Source organism: Dermacentor albipictus, chromosome 9 (genome assembly GCF_038994185.2).
Source record: "Dermacentor albipictus isolate Rhodes 1998 colony chromosome 9, USDA_Dalb.pri_finalv2, whole genome shotgun sequence".
In the NCBI taxonomy this organism is placed as follows: domain Eukaryota; kingdom Metazoa; phylum Arthropoda; class Arachnida; order Ixodida; family Ixodidae; genus Dermacentor; species Dermacentor albipictus.
The window spans coordinates 78909641-78925604 of record NC_091829.1 but is presented as its reverse complement, the minus strand read 5'-3'; the positions used below and the strand labels follow the sequence as shown (position 1 = coordinate 78925604).

Genomic DNA, 15964 nt, shown 5'->3' with positions numbered 1-15964 from the left:
AAACTTATCACTATTTGCTCGATTTATATACCTCCACACTACAAACTAAACAAACATGAATTTCAGTCCTTCATAGATGAATTGCCAGAACCGTACGTTGTACTTGGGGATTTCAATGCGCACAACAGCCTGTGGGGCGACTCTCGTATAGATTCGCGAGGTCGTCTTGTTGAACAGTTCCTCTTCTCTTCTGGTGCATGCCTGCTGAATAAGAAGGCACCCACATATTATTCTCTCGCCAACCGAACATTTTCATCAATTGACCTCAGCCTAGTTTCCCCGTGTATATTGCCTGAACTGGAATGGGAAGTTATGAAAAATCCTTACGGGAGCGACCACTTCCCCATACTAATCAGAACATCTAAAGAAAACGAATATCCTCCACAAGCTCCTAGGTGGAAGATAGACACAGCCGACTGGCAGAAATTTCGAACTCTCTCTAGCATCTCATGGGCTGACCTATCTTCTTTAGAAATTGATGCTGCTGTGGATTATCTTACAGCATTCATAATAGATGCCGCATCACATTGCATACCCGAAGTAAGTGGTTTGGCATGCAAACCACGTGTACCGTGGTGGAACAGCGAATGTCGAACCGCCCGTAAGAATAAGAACAAGGCGTGGGGGTTGCTGCGAGCTTCTCCCACCGCTGAGAATCTTGTCAACTTTAAAAAAATAAAATCCCAAGGTAGGAGAACCCGCCGGCAGGCCAGAAGAGAAAGCTGGCACAAGTTTTTATCGAGTATTAACTCGTTCAGAGATGAGGCCAAAGCCTGGAACAGGGTTAATAGGATTCGAGGGCGACAAACATATTCACTCCCTCTAGTAAATACACAGGGCGATACACTGAAAGATCAGGCCGACTCACTTGGGGAGCACTTTGAGAGTGTATCAAGCTCAAAACATTATTCGCAATCCTTCCTAAAATATAAACAAATAGAAGAATGCAAGCCACTCATCAATAAATACCGACAGAATCAACCGTACAATCGCCCTTTTAGTATTGCCGAATTGAAAGCTGCCTTGAGCGCATGCAAAAGCTCCTCACCGGGATCCGATAGAATCATGTATGAAATGCTCAAAAACTTACACAATGACACGCAAGAAACACTACTTACACTTTTCAACACTATGTGGGACGCAGGGTACCTTCCAACGGCATGGAAAGAAGCCGTTGTGGTCCCTGTTTTGAAACAAGGGAAAGACCCTTCTTCAGTGGCAAGTTACCGCCCGATAGCCCTCACAAGCTGCATGTGTAAGGTATTTGAAAAAATGTTAAATAGGCGACTCATCCATTTCCTTGAACAACACAAAATGCTTGATCCCTTTCAGTGTGGCTTTCGAGAAGGGCGCTGCACAACCGACCATCTTGTGCGTATTGAAGGACATATTCCTGACGCGTTTGTACACAAACAGTTCTTCTTATCGATATTCCTCGATATGGAGAAGGCGTACGATACGACCTGGCGCTACGGAATCTTGAAAGATTTATCAGAAATGGGCATTCATGGTAATATGCTAAACATAATAAAAAGCTACTTGTCCAATCGTACCTTCCGGGTGAAAGTAGGCAATGTGCTGTCACGTCCTTTTGCACAAGAAACCGGTGTACCCCAGGGTGGCGTGCTCAGTTGCACACTCTTTATTGTTAAGATGACAACACTTCGTGCTTCCTTACCACCGGCCATTTTGTATTCCGTCTATGTGGACGACATTCAAATCGGTTTCAAATCCTGTAACCTCGTAGTGTGCGAGGGACAGGTACAGCATGGTTTGAACAAGGTGTCAGGGTGGGCAGAGAAAAATGGATTCAAAATCAATCCTCATAAGAGTTCTTGTGTTTTGTTCACAAGGAAGAGAGGCCTAGTTCCGGATCCCTGCTTGGAAGTGTGTGGACAACAGATACCTGTAAACAAAGAACATAAATTTCTAGGTGTCATACTTGACTACAGACTCACTTTCGTCCCCCATATTAAACATCTTAAAGAAAAATGTCTGAAAACAATGAACATAATGAAACTTCTTTCCCAGACTACGTGGGGTAGTGACAGGAAGTGTTTAATGAATCTATATAAAAGTCTCATTCGATCTCGACTAGACTACGGTGCCGTCATTTATCACTTTGCCACCCCTAGCGCACTAAAGATGCTACACTCTGTTCACCATCTGGGTATCCGTTTAGCCACAGGAGCTTTCAGAACGAGTCCCGTACAAAGTTTATATGCAGAATCGAATGAGTGGTCACTTCATATCCAGAGAACATACATCAGCCAAACATATTTTTTGAAAGTCCACTCTAATCCCGAACATCTCTGTTTTAACACCATTAATGATATGACATATGCTACACTATTTCGTAATCGTCCTTCCGTAAGACAGCCTTTCTCGCTGCGTGTGAGGGAGCTTAGTCATGAAATGCATGTTCCAATCCTCGAACTTCGCCTAATGCATCCAGCCAAGCTGCTACCTCCTTGGGAGTGGCAGTTGATACAATGCGATACATCTTTCATGGAAGTTACAAAAAACGCTCCAGAGATTGAAATCCAGATGCATTTCCGGGAACTCCAGCACAAACACTCCTGCACGGAGTTCTACACAGACGCATCGAAGTTACACGACGGGGTGTCCTATGCAGCCGTCGGGCCATCCTTCTCGGAAACCGATGTACTGCATGCGGAAACTAGTATCTTTACGGCTGAGGCTTACGCACTATTGTCGTCTGTGAAGTATATAAGGAAATCAAAACTCCAGAAAGCAGTCATATATACGGATTCCCTTAGTGTTGTGAAGGCCTTGATGGCTTTCTCTAACCACAAAAATCCAGTAATTAACGAACTTTATTCTGCTCTGTGTAAAGCGTATATAGGTAATCAGCATGTCATCATATGCTGGGTGCCAGGTCATAGGGGCATCGAAGGTAACGTTCTTGCGGACCAGATGGCCACGTCAGTTACATCGCATTCTGCTAATCCCACCGCTGCAGTTCCTGTCACAGACCTGAAGCCCTTCTTACGGAGGAAACTACGGAACCAGTGGCAACGGCTATGGGACGCGGAAACAAATAATAAGCTCCACGTGATAAAGCCACAGTTAGGATTCTGGCCTTCAGTAACAAAATCACGCCGGACAGATGTCCTATTCTGTCGTCTAAGAATAGGACACACATTTGGCACACATAACTTTTTTCTCACCGGAAACGAGCCTCCAACCTGTGGTAGATGCGGGGAGAGGCTGACCGTCCTCCACGTCCTCCTGGAGTGTCGGGAAGCCGAACATGAAAGAAAGAAGCATTTTCCCTTAGCATACCGGCAGCGCATCCCCCTTCATCCAGTAATGTTACTAGGTTCAGAACCGCTGTTTGACTCCAGCGCAGTCCTGGGCTTCCTGAAAGATGTTGTTTTACATGTTATAAGCCCCACACACTCGTAGCGTCTCCTCTTTCCAGAGGATGGCGCTGTGATAATTTTTTTTTATGTAGCACATGCCTCTAGGCCCTTGTGTCTCGAGGGCTCTAACGAGGCAGTGGTGCTCTAGTGAATTTTAGAATCTTATATATTTTCTATTTTTCATCATTCTTTTACGATGGATTTTAATGTACATAGTATCCGTCATTAGTCATCGCCATAATGTTATAGCACGCAGATTTTACGCACTTTACAGCGACTATTTTTAGGCCACTTTACAGCCAAGTCACATCTCCCATATTACATCGTTAACACTACCACTTGTCATGGCGCTCTTTGGCCAAACCTGGCCCTTGCGCCATGAAACACTACACATCATCATCATCATCAACTTTAAACGTATCGCGCATAGTTTAAAAAATGCACGACGACTGATGAGATGCTACATGGTCGTATCAATATATCTCGTATTTTGCACCCCTGCAATACGTAGAATCACAGATGATATAGGGGATAAAAAATTTTGTGTAGGATACCGTAAGTGGACGCCACAATATTAGATATAGAAGTTATATGGAATTTTCACCTTCTTTTTAACGTAGACTGCTGTAGCTTTCACACGAAATCTGAAACTAATTACATCTCAAATTTACAGATGCTCCGTCATTCATTCTTTCGCAATTAGGCCGAAGTGTACCACCACAGAACGAGCATTCAATAAGAAGTGAAGCCGGACTTTGCAAAGCGATACCAGAAGGATGAAAGAGAAAAGCAGAAAGCAGGGAGGGTAACCAGAATTATATAACACTACCCTACACTGGGGTAATGGGAAAGGGGAAAACAAAGATGACAGGGAGAGAGAAGAGGGAAGGAAAGACGGAAATTAGCAGTGAGTTCACTGATGCGTGTTAACTAATAGTAATTGCACTAATACTCACAAACGTTTGTACAAACCCATGGTCCTCAAGAAGCACAAAAGCGCCTTCACCGCTTTATGGGCCGACGAGCTGCACACCTGCACAGAAAGCGGCTGATTGTCCAGTTTTTGGAGAGCGTTAGCAAGGTCTTTCTGGAGTATATCGTGGACAGTGGTACAGCAGGTGGTCGATATTTTCTTCGATGCCAGAAGGAAACAAACGACAAAATATGGTAACATTGGCAAAAAAAAAACAGTAAGATATTTTAGGAAAGGCCGTGTTACCAATGCTGCCGAGTAAGCATTTTTCACAGGGCAGACTGCATGTAGAAGTATACCAATGTCGTTCGCACGAGAACTAGAAGGGACATTATAAAAGGAAGCACAGTGCAATCGTGGATAACTAATTTCAACTTGCGATATAGCTACAGGCCGTAAGAACACCAAAAACAGAAAAGAAAGAGGGCAACCCTTCGGTCGTGCTATCTTAGAGATGGTGTAAGAAAAAAGAAAATTAATGGAAAGAGATTCCGGGGAAGTATGTGCTCCAGCTGAACGACGAACTCTGCCTACGGTGGTGACCAAAGAAGACGGAGAAGAAGGAAAGAAAGCGTAAGCAGACCGCGGTGTATTGAATAAACGCCATTCAAAAGTAGGGAGAAGCAAGCATGACTCAAGGCTGCACACGGGCAAGAATTTAAATTGGATTATGATAGGAGCAATTTGATTCCCTAAAGTAATCCGTCATGACAACAACCCCCTGATGGAAAAAAAGGAATGCGACATGTCCAATTACCAGGGAACAGAATATTGGCTTTTTATTTTCCGTAATACATGTTCGCGTTCAACTACAACACATGTAAGTGAACTTCTGCGCTATTCTCTTTCTTTTCTTTCTTTTTTTTGTACTGTCATAATATTCAGCAGGATATTTGTCACCAGATTCGGGTAGTCATAGAAATGCAGGTTAGTAGTAAAATTAGACGTTGTGCTATCTTGTATCCAGGGGATCGTTTTTTTAAATATTTTGTAGGGAAAATGAAATCGTCATTGTATTCTGCTAACACGCTTGCATTTATTTTTACAACACCACGGGTATAATTGCGTAATACGTGACAGGCTTCTGAGTAATAGAAAAAAAACGGCAACAAAGATGACAAAATTATGCAACTAACATGCTTCAAAAACAACACAGCGAATAAAGTGAAAATTAGTAGCCGGCGCCTATATTGATACCAACCTTTTCTTTAATTTCATAATAAAAACACTAAAACGCAAACTTTTTATATGCTAGGAGAATGCCAACAAACTTTAGAGTAGGAAAAAATACACGACCAACTACACGACTAATACTACAAAAAATACTACACGACCAACTAGCCCAACAAGTCACTCTCATGAACTCATTTTTTTATATGCCCGCAGCAGTATTCTAGCAGTGACGCTACTCCAACACCCGCAGACGTTAATGCAGATGTCCTTCGGGTGAAACAGAAGGAAATGTCGAATGTTAATAACGCTTTTGCCTCGTTGTTGTTTAATAGAGAAACGATGAACGTCAATTACATTTCTGAGCTTAGTCGTTGTTTGGTAAACGTTCAAATTGCGAGCTTCACGGTATTTTTGAGTGCATTCCTCGAACGCCACAGTGCTATGGCGCAATATGACACATTCCAATTGTTTGCGTGCCATTACAGCACAGCCATTGCGCGCCATTAAGCAGTGATGAAAGTAACACTTCTTCACGCTGGGATGCTGTCCTACACAGTCCCAACCTCGAAGACCAGTTATGGGCTGTCCAACGGGCCCGCGACGCGGCGGAGAGGCTCGGCCTCTCTGTCCCGACGTGGGAGCGGCCCGCTGCGCGCTAGGGCGCGCCCTAAAGGACCCTAATAAAGTTTTTCATCCATCCATCCATTATAGCAAAGGTCTCAAAACGACCGCGAAGTTGCTGCTCAGTTTCGTTGAGCGCGCGATAACCCTTGGTGTATAATAACCATTATCTTCATGATAATGGTTATTACATACGGACGGACGGACGGACGGACGTATTCAAAATGGCACAACTAAGCAAAATTGCTGATCTACATAAATTATTACGACATAAGGCCCTAGATTGGCGAAGAAACACGTCTTTTCCCATCACGCGAGAATTAATTATAGTACCTGTAAAAATATAGCGTACAAGCTTCGCTTTCGCCTGCATACTTTTTATCACGAGCGGTAGCAAAATTTCTGTGTGCTCTGCATTATGTAAGGGCGAATAGATTGCAAAAAAACAAGTAATTTTCGTGCACAGAACGAGGGAAACGGCTTAATTTGTCCTGTACGGACCCTTTGCCTCAGTGTATTCAGTCATTTCATTCTGCCAGCACTAATATAAGAGAGAGAAACTTGAAAGCCAGCAAAAATGTTTGAAATGAAGTTAGGGAGCGTGCAATGGGTGATAAATGTAAAAGTAGTATGCCTACACTTAAGTTACTGAACAACAGCGTGTATTGAACCGGGAGTAGTTCGCACAAATATTTAATAACGGAAATAATAAGGCATTTAGGAACGCGTTCTTACATGCTCCATAAATAACGCCTAGTCCGCACAAGAACGCGTTGTTAAATTCGTTATTATTTTCGCTATTAAATGTCCCTGCAAGCCATAGTATCATAGTTTAGATTAGGAGCAAGAAACAGAGTTCAACAGGCCATGTAATGCGAAAAGCAGAGAACTGGGGTGCATTAGGTCTGATTCACACAGCACTCAAACGTTCCGTCGTATTACCGTCACGTCAATAAATAAATAAAATAAGAAAACTCGCACAACAGGTGCAATGGAGAAGCGTACCAATAGGCGAAGGCGTTGGTGACGTCGGCAGCAGCACGGTTTTGTGCAATGTTGACTGACCGGTGCCAAGTTCGCCTAAACCCATATAAATATAATCTACATTGGGCACTGAATCTTTTAAATAATCATTCAGTAATGTTAAATGTGTGAAATAAACCACTGAAATCGACAGCTCAGTTTTCGATGAGCCATACTTGGAACGCACATGTGAACAAAGCAGCAGCCGCACCTGTTGCCAGCTTCAGCTGTTTAAAAAAAAGGGGGGTGGGGGGGGGGGCTTTATTTTGCGACGGCTTAGTATTTTCTGATGGGGATCAATTTTATAGGAACTTGGCTCCATCACCGTGCCGGGGACAGAAACTTAGAGCATCGTTCTACGTATGCGGCGAACCGTTTTTGACCGCAAAATAGCTCAGAAACATTCTGTCCCTGTTTAATACCAGTGCCGTGGTGGTGACCTTAGTGAACGTTTGACGGCTATGTGAATGAGGCCTTAGGCTTGCGTAAATAGTGCCAAAATAAAAGCGCAGCCGCGTACGCAGAAAACTGGGTTGTGCAATAAGATAGCAAATTTGGATGTAGGGAAAGGAATTAGTTCAATCTAGGCAAGTATAGTTCAATATCGCCGGGAGAGGCCTTGGTCTAGAGCTGGATTTAAAATAGGCTTAGGATAATGAAGATAATGGTTATTGTACACCAAGGGTTATCGCGCGCTGAACGAAACTGAGCAGCAACTTCGCGGTCGTTTTGAGACCTTTGCTATAATGGATGGATGGATGAAAAACTTTATTAGGGTCCTTTAGGGCGCGCCCTAGCGCGCAGCGGGCCGCTCCCACGTCGGGACAGAGAGGCCGAGCCTCTCCGCCGCGTCGCGGGCCCGTTGGACAGCCCATAACTGTTCTTCGAGGTTGGGACTGTGTAGGACAGCATCCCAGCGTGAAGAAGTGTTACTTTCATCACTGCTTAATGGCGCGCAATGGCTGTGCTGTAATGGTGCGCAAACAATTGGAATGTGTCATATTGCGCCATAGCACTGTGGCGTTTGAGGAATGCACTCAAAAATACCGTGAAGCTCACAATTTGAACGTTTACTAAACAACGACTAAGCTCAGAAATGTAATTGACGTTCATCGTTTCTCTATTAAGCAACAACGAGGCAAAAGCGTTATTAACATTCGACATTTCCTTCTGTTTCACCCGAAGGACATCTGCATTAACGTCTGCGGGTGTTGGAGTAGCGTCACTGCTAGAATACTGCTGCGGGCATATAAAAAAATGAGTTCATGAGAGTGGCTTGTTGGGCTAGTTGGTCGTGTAGTATTTTTTGTAGTATTAGTCGTGTAGTTGGTCGTGTATTTTTTCCTACTCTAAAGTTTGCTGGCATTCTCCTAGCATATAAAAAGTTTGCGTTTTAGTGTTTTTATTATGAAATTAAAGAAGAGGTTGGCATCAATATAGGCGCCGGCTACTAATTTTCACTTTATTCGCTGTGTTGTTTTTGAAGCATGTTAGTTGCATAATTTTGTCATCTTTGTTGCCGCTTTTTTTCTATTACTCAGAAGCCTGTCACGTATTACGCAATTATACCCGCGGTGTTGTAAACGTAAATGCAAGTGTGTTAGCAGAATAAAATGACGATTTCATTTTCCCTACAAAATATTAAAAAAAAACGATCCCCTGGATACAAGATAGCACAACGTCTAATTTTACGACTAACCTGCATTTCTATGACTACCCGAATCTGGTGACAAATATCCTGCTGAATATTATGACAGTACAAAAAAAAAGAAAGAAAAGAAAGAGAATAGCGCAGAAGTTCACTTACATGTGTTGTAGTTGAACGCGAACATGTATTACGGAAAATAAAAAGCCAATATTCTGTTCCCTGGTAATTGGACATGTCGCATTCCTTTTTTTCCATCAGGGGGTTGTTGTCATAACGGATTACTTTAGGGAATCAAATTGCTCCTATCATAATCCAATTTAAATTCTTGCCCGTGTGCAGCCTTGAGTCATGCTTGCTTCTCCCTACTTTTGAATGGCGTTTATTCAATACACCGCGGTCTGCTTACGCTTTCTATCCTTCTTCTCCGTCTTCTTTGGTCACCACCGTAGGCAGATTTCGTCGTTCAGCTGGAGCACATACTTCCCCGGAATCTCTTTCCATTAATTTTCTTTTTTCTTACACCATCTCTAAGATAGCACGACCGAAGGGTTGCCCTCTTTCTTTTCTGTTTTTGGTGTTCTTACGGCCTGAAGCTATATCGCAAGTTGAAATTAGTTATCCACGATTGCACTGTGCTTCCTTTCATAATGTCCCTTCTAGTTCTCGTGCGAATGGCATTGGTATACTTCTACATGCAGTCTGCCCTCTGAAAAATGCTTACCCGGTAGCATTGGTAACACGGCCTTTCCTAAAATATCTTACTGTTTTTTTTTGCCAATGTTACCATATTTTGTCGTTTGTTTCCTTCTGGCATCGAAGAAAATATCGACCACCTGCTGTACCACTGTCCACGATATACTCCAGAAAGACCTTACTAACGCTCTCCAAAAACTGGACAATCAGCCGCTTTCTGTGCAGGTGTGCAGGTCGTCGGCCCATAAAGCGGTGAAGGCGCTTTTGTGCTTCTTGAGGACCATGGGCTTGTACAAACGTTTGTGAGTATTAGTGCAATTTCTATTAGTTAACCCGCGTCAGTGAACTCACTGCTAATTTCCTTCTTTCCTTCCCTCTTCTCTCTCCCTGTCATCTTTGTTTTCCCCTTTCCCATTACCCCAGTGTAGGGTAGTGTTACATAATTCTGGTTACCCTCCCTGCTTTCTGCTTTTCTCTTTCCTCCTTCTGGTATCGCTTTGCAAAGTCCGGCTTCACTTCTTATTGAATGCTCGTTCTGTGGTGGTACATTTCGGCCTAATTGCGAAAGAATGAATGACGGAGCATCTGTAAATTTGAGATGTAATTAGTTTCAGATTTCATGTGAAAGCTACAGCAATCTACGTTAAAAAGAAGGTGAAAATTCCATATAACTTCTATATCTAATATTGTGGCGTCCACTTACGGTATCCTACACAAAATTTTTTATCCCCTATATCATCTGTGATTCTACGTATTGGAGGGGTGCAAAATACGAGATATATTGATACAACCATGTAGCATCTCATCAGTCGTCATGCATTTTTTAAACTATGCGTGATACGTTTAAAGTTACTGATGTTTAAACTTTTAGACATTATTGTTTATTGAACTTTACGGATTTAAACACACTGATAGCGAAGTCCCAATAAAATTTTTTTCTGCATACTATTTTGTATTCTATCAGAAAATCCCCACAGGCGCACCTAAATTTTTGAAGGATATATTGGAAATATGTAAAGTATGCAGATAGTTGCATGGTATTGTTACAATTTCAAGCAATGGGTTAAAAAAGGAATTTACATTTAGTGATATCTGTATCTTTACCTACTTCAGGGATTCCAGGAGTACTACATTTTGTAGCTGAGGACAAGATTGCGAGTTCAGCTTGGAGCCCTGAAGATGAACTATAATGTAGGCAGAATAATACATGTATACATGCGAGTGTTCCTCTGGGATAAAAAAAAAATATTCCCGAGCCTTCCTCTTCTCTCGTCTTTCAAAGAAAAAGCACAGGCTTTCAACTATAGAGGCCATAAATTATATTTGCCTTTAGGTTCGAGACGGTGACTAACAGTACGTCGATATTATTACAGGGTGGACGGGAAGTGAAAATGAGTCCATAGGGGCCTCGACACCTGGAAGAAATTAAGCTTGCGATATATGATGAGGAAGCGGGCCAGAGTGAGTTATATATCCCAACCTTCGAATAGAGAGCACATTTACTTGGCAGCGGCGGCAGCAGCGGGACAGCACGGCTTACGCTGTGTCTCTTCTTCTATGCCTCGCAGATTGCCTATCGTCAGCCGGCCCCATCGATGTATCGGCCGCCCATGATCATCCCGTGACAAGCCACGAGCCCGCTTTTACGTCATGGTCTACGTCATCACCATACCGCAGTGACAGCTCTACATAAACCCGACGCAAGCACTGGGACGCTTCACTTGGCAGCGGCGGCAGCAGCGGGACAGCACGGCTTACGCTGTGTCTCTTCTTCTATGCCTCGCAGATTGCCTATCGTCAGCCGGCCCCATCGATGTATCGGCCGCCCATGATCATCCCGTGACAAGCCACGAGCCCGCTTTTACGTCACGGTCTACGTCATCACCATACCGCAGTGACAGCTCTACATAAATCCGACGCAAGCACTGGGACGCTTCACTTGGCAGCGGCGGCAGCAGCGGGACAGCACGGCTTACGCTGTGTCTCTTCTTCTATGCCTCGCAGGTTAGGCACTATGTGCGACTGAATTATTCACGTTGCTTTTTTACTGCTGTTGCTACTGCCAAAGTCATTTTTTTCTGTGTCTGTTTTTGCTGCAATGTCCCCTGAGGAACAAAAAATGCTGAAAGATTTGAAACAAGAAATTCGTGATATGCGCGCATCTCTGGAGAGAGAATTTAGGAAGGAAAATAGAGAGATTAAGAATAGCCTGGATAATATGAACAAATGTTTTGAGGAAATGTGTACCACCATGAAAGACATTCAGAAGGAAAACGCTGAAATCAAGGCTGAGAACGCTTGCCTCACTTCTGTGTGCACACTACTGAAGAAGCGCCTACTGGAAGCTGAGCTCAGAATTGCACAACTAGACCAATATTCCAGAAATAAGAATCTAGAAATCAAAGGTGTTCCAACTTCACAAAGCGAGAACCTTTCTGCCATTCTGAAAAAAATCGGAGACGTTGTAAGTGAGGCTATTAGTGAAAATGATGTTGAGATCTGTCACAGAGTTCTAACGAGGGATCCTGGGCAGTCTAACATTGTGGTACAGTTCCGCAGCCGATCAAAACGCGACGCTGTCCTCAACAAAACTCGAAAGAAGCGACTATCAGCCACTGATCTTGGCTACACACAGTTTTGTGCTGTGTTTGTCAATGAACACCTGTGCTCTGAATTGAAAAAACTTTTGGGGATGACGATCGCGCGAAAAAGGGAAAAGAATTGGCGTTTCGCTTGGACGCGGGACGGCAAGATTTTCGCTAGGAAAAGTGAATCCTCCCGGTCACTGCAAATAATGCATGTCTCTGATTTAGAAAAAATTGACTAACCAAGGTTTCATGGCTACTAATGATGACGTCATGTCTGGAAGCACTACGCACGCATATTTTGCGCCGCATGAAGTTGGCAGCCTGTATGCCGAAAATAAGAACTGCCTATCTTTTATCCATCTTAATGCGCAGTCTGCCCGAAATAAAGAGGAACAGATTCTTGCACTTATCGCTACGTTTGGCTTTGCTCCTGATATATTAATGGTAACAGAAACATGGTATCAATGTGAATCGGAAGTTCTTAAGTTACCCGGCTACACAACATTTTTCATGAATCGATCACGTCGAAGAGGAGGTGGCGTTCTGTTAATGGCAAAAAGCACACTCCGTTGCAACATTGTTGCATCTTTTTCTCTTGTTACGTTGGATTATGAAGTGCTTACTGTTCAGTGCAATGATAATGTTTTCTGCGTCCTGTATCGACCACCAGGATCGAGCACGCAGAACTTTCTGTCTTTTATGGAAAAATGCTTCTGCTGGGTGACTGATAATGGTTACAAGTTAATTCTGGCAGGGGACCTAAACATTGATTTCTTAAAGGCTTCTACTTCTCGAGAACTTACCAAGACAATCGAATCTAATGGTTTTGAAAATGTTATAAATAGTCCGACTCGTATTTCAACAGATGCATCGACATTAATTGACGTCTTCATAACCAACATCCACCATTCCAACATTTTATCTGGTGTTGTGAGTGCTCATATAAGTGATCACCTTCCAATATTTCTTTTGATGACCCAGTGTTCACCTTCAACATCCAAACACCGTTTACCACAAATGGTTCGTGATGTCAATATGCAAAGCCTGAAGTATTTTCGTGAGGCAATATCGCTAATAGATTGGTCAGAACTGATGCGTGCCAGTGATCCAGAAACTGCTTATGAATATTTTAGCGCTAGGTTTAAGGATACCTATGATAAATGCTTCAAATACAAAGTAGTTAAACCACCACGTAAAGCCAAAAAACCATGGATAAATAAAAATTGTATCCGTGAAATTCGTGCCAAAAACCGCCTCTATACGACTTTTATTGACACCAGGACTGAAAAAGCTTTGCATGAATTTAAGGTGCAAAGGAACAAAGCAAATAGTCTTTTGCGTAGAGAGAAGAGACAGTATTTGAATAATTTGTTGAATAATGACGTAATAAAGAAATCTGATGTTATCTGGAAGCGTATTAATGGTTTTCTTGGGCGAGGAGATAAGAACACGACTATGACAGAAATTACACTAGGTGATAAAGTTTTATCAAATGAGACGCTTGCAAATACATTTAATAACTATTTCACAACCTTAGTAAACAGTACTCATGATCCTAATTCTTTGAGTTATCTTCGCTGCAAGACTAAACAATCTGCATTTTTAGCGCCTACTACGGAAAATGAGGTATTTACTACTTTTATGTCTATCAAAAACAGCCGATGTTGTGACGTCGAAGGATTCGAGATCATGCCAATTAAGCATGTCCTGGACTTGATTCTACCTGCATTATTACACATAATCAACTTGATATTTTCCAGGGGCTCGCTCCCGAAAAGACTTCAGGTTGCGAAGGTAGTAGTTTTATACAAAGGTGGTGATAAAAACGGGCTGACAAACTACCGTCCAATATCTGTGTTGCCCATTTTTTCTAAAGGTATAGAAAAACTAGTACATGCCCGCATGACATCGTTTCTGATCAAACACGACCTTATAACAAGTATGCAGTATGGCTTTGTGAAAGGGCAGTCGACAGAAACTGCCTTACTTACTCAAAAGGAAATTATATTGCAGTCGTTTGAACAGCAATTATGTACTCTGGGCATCTTTGTTGATTATTCGAAGGCGTTTGATTGTATAAATCTGTGGCGACGAGCGACCACGTAGACCGGTAAAACGGGGCTCTCGCAGGAGAGGAAGAACCGACACTCGATCGCTTAGCGTAGCATTCTTTTTAATCCTCTTCGGAACGCTAGCCCGCGCCGGAACGCGCCAGCCGCTCGAGCCTCGTGTAGACGCGAGCGTCTGCGTCAACTCTCGTGCGACGCCGATGCTGCTGTCGCTACAGAGGGCTCCCCCCCTAGAGAGGAGGAAAGTTCGACGAACGATGGAAAGTCCACGTGACGCGGCGTGTCTTCGCGTTGGTCTTGGGTGTCACGTACGCAGGCGGCGACGAAGGATGCAGCAGGGTCGCGTCGCATACAGGTGGAGCTGATGGCGCGGGTGCTTCGATGTAGGCGGGTTTGAGACGTTCCAGGGCAATTGTGTCTGATCGGCCGTTGACATTCACAACAAACGTCGTCGGACGACGCTCTAGAACACAATATGGCCCGGAGTAGTGTGGTTGTAGAGGCTTCCGCACGGCACAGTTACGCACGAAAACGTGGGTAGCAGAGCTGAGTGCGGGAGAAACGTATGGGGACCTTGCTTCTTGTGAACGTGTAGGCACGGGGCGCATCTGGCTGAAGAAAGCTTGCAGTTCGGCTACGTAGTCGGCAGGTGAAGGCATAGGCGTTTGGGGGGTGGCGACAAAGAAATCGCACGGAAGGCGTAGGTGGGTGCCGTAGACTAGCTCAGCACAGGAGCAACCTAGGTCGTTCTTGAGTGCGGCTCTGATGCCAAGTAAGACGAGAGGCAAATGCAGGACCCACTTCTCCGGCGATTCATGTGCCATAAGGGAGGCCTTGAGATGCCGGTGAAAACGTTCAACTAGTCCGTTGGACTGCGGGTGGTAAGCAGTTGTGCGAAAACGTGTCGTTCCGAGTAGTTTGAGTAGCTCGTTGAAGAGCGCCGAGTCAAACTGTCGACCGCGATCTGTGATGATTGTGGATGGGCAGCCGAACCTTGCGATCCAGGTAGACACGAAAGCTGCTGCAACAGTGGGTGCTGAGATGTCAGATATAGGTGTAGCTTCTGGCCATCGTGTATAACGGTCGATACATGTCAATATGTAGCAGTAACCTTTCGAAGGTGGGAGAGGGCCGACGAGGTCCAGGTGTACGGTGTCGAAACGAGCATCCGGTGGAAGAAAAGACTTGGCAGGCGGAATGGGGTGACGCTGGATCTTCGAACGTTGACATGACAAACAGCAGCGAACCCAATCGCGAACTTGCGCGTTTAGCCGAGGCCAAACGAAACGACTGGAAAGAAGCTTCTGTGTCGCGCGTATGCCAGGGTGCGACAGGTTGTGCACGGTTTCGAATAGACGTCTGCGAAGGGATGCCGGTATGTATGGTCTGGGTGTGTCGTTAGAAGTGTCGCAGACGATGGACGTACCATCTGGGGTCACAACGACGTCTTCCAATTGCAGGGACGTTGGCGAATTCCGGAGTGTACGAAGTTCAGTGTCGTCACGCTGTTGACTGGCGAGTAAGTCAGCCTCGATGATGAAAGGTTCCGATGTCAACGTGGAAACGACATTGACACGACTCAGAACGTCAGCTGGAATGTTGTCGGTGCCCTTGATGTGGCGGAACGTTGTTGTAAACTCGGAGATGTAGGAAAGCTGTCGAATCTCGCGGGGCGAGTAACAGGACGCCGAACGATTCGTTGCGTGCACAAGGGGCTTGTGGTCAGTCAAGACACTGAATGCACGGCCTTCGAGGAAATGGCGAAAATGCTTGATAGCCAGGTAAACAGC

At 44.2% G+C, this 15964-nt stretch overlaps 1 protein-coding gene across 27 annotated transcripts in view; it reads left to right on the top strand.

The window, feature by feature from the left end:
* The window catches only part of LOC135919011 (uncharacterized), a 997771-nt gene that overhangs the window by 796144 nt on the left and 185663 nt on the right, over positions 1-15964 (top strand). For 9 of the 27 annotated variants that reach the window (XR_010569853.2, XR_010569848.2, XR_010569854.2 and 6 more), the window contains 2 exons: positions 10891-10978; positions 11086-11406. The exons of 17 other annotated variants lie outside the window; for them this stretch is intronic. The gene's annotated coding sequence lies outside the window, so the exon portion shown is untranslated. Of the gene's footprint in view, positions 1-10890; positions 10979-11085; positions 11522-15964 lie in introns of those variants that run through there. One more of the 27 variants, XR_011508263.1, reaches the window with a different exon arrangement.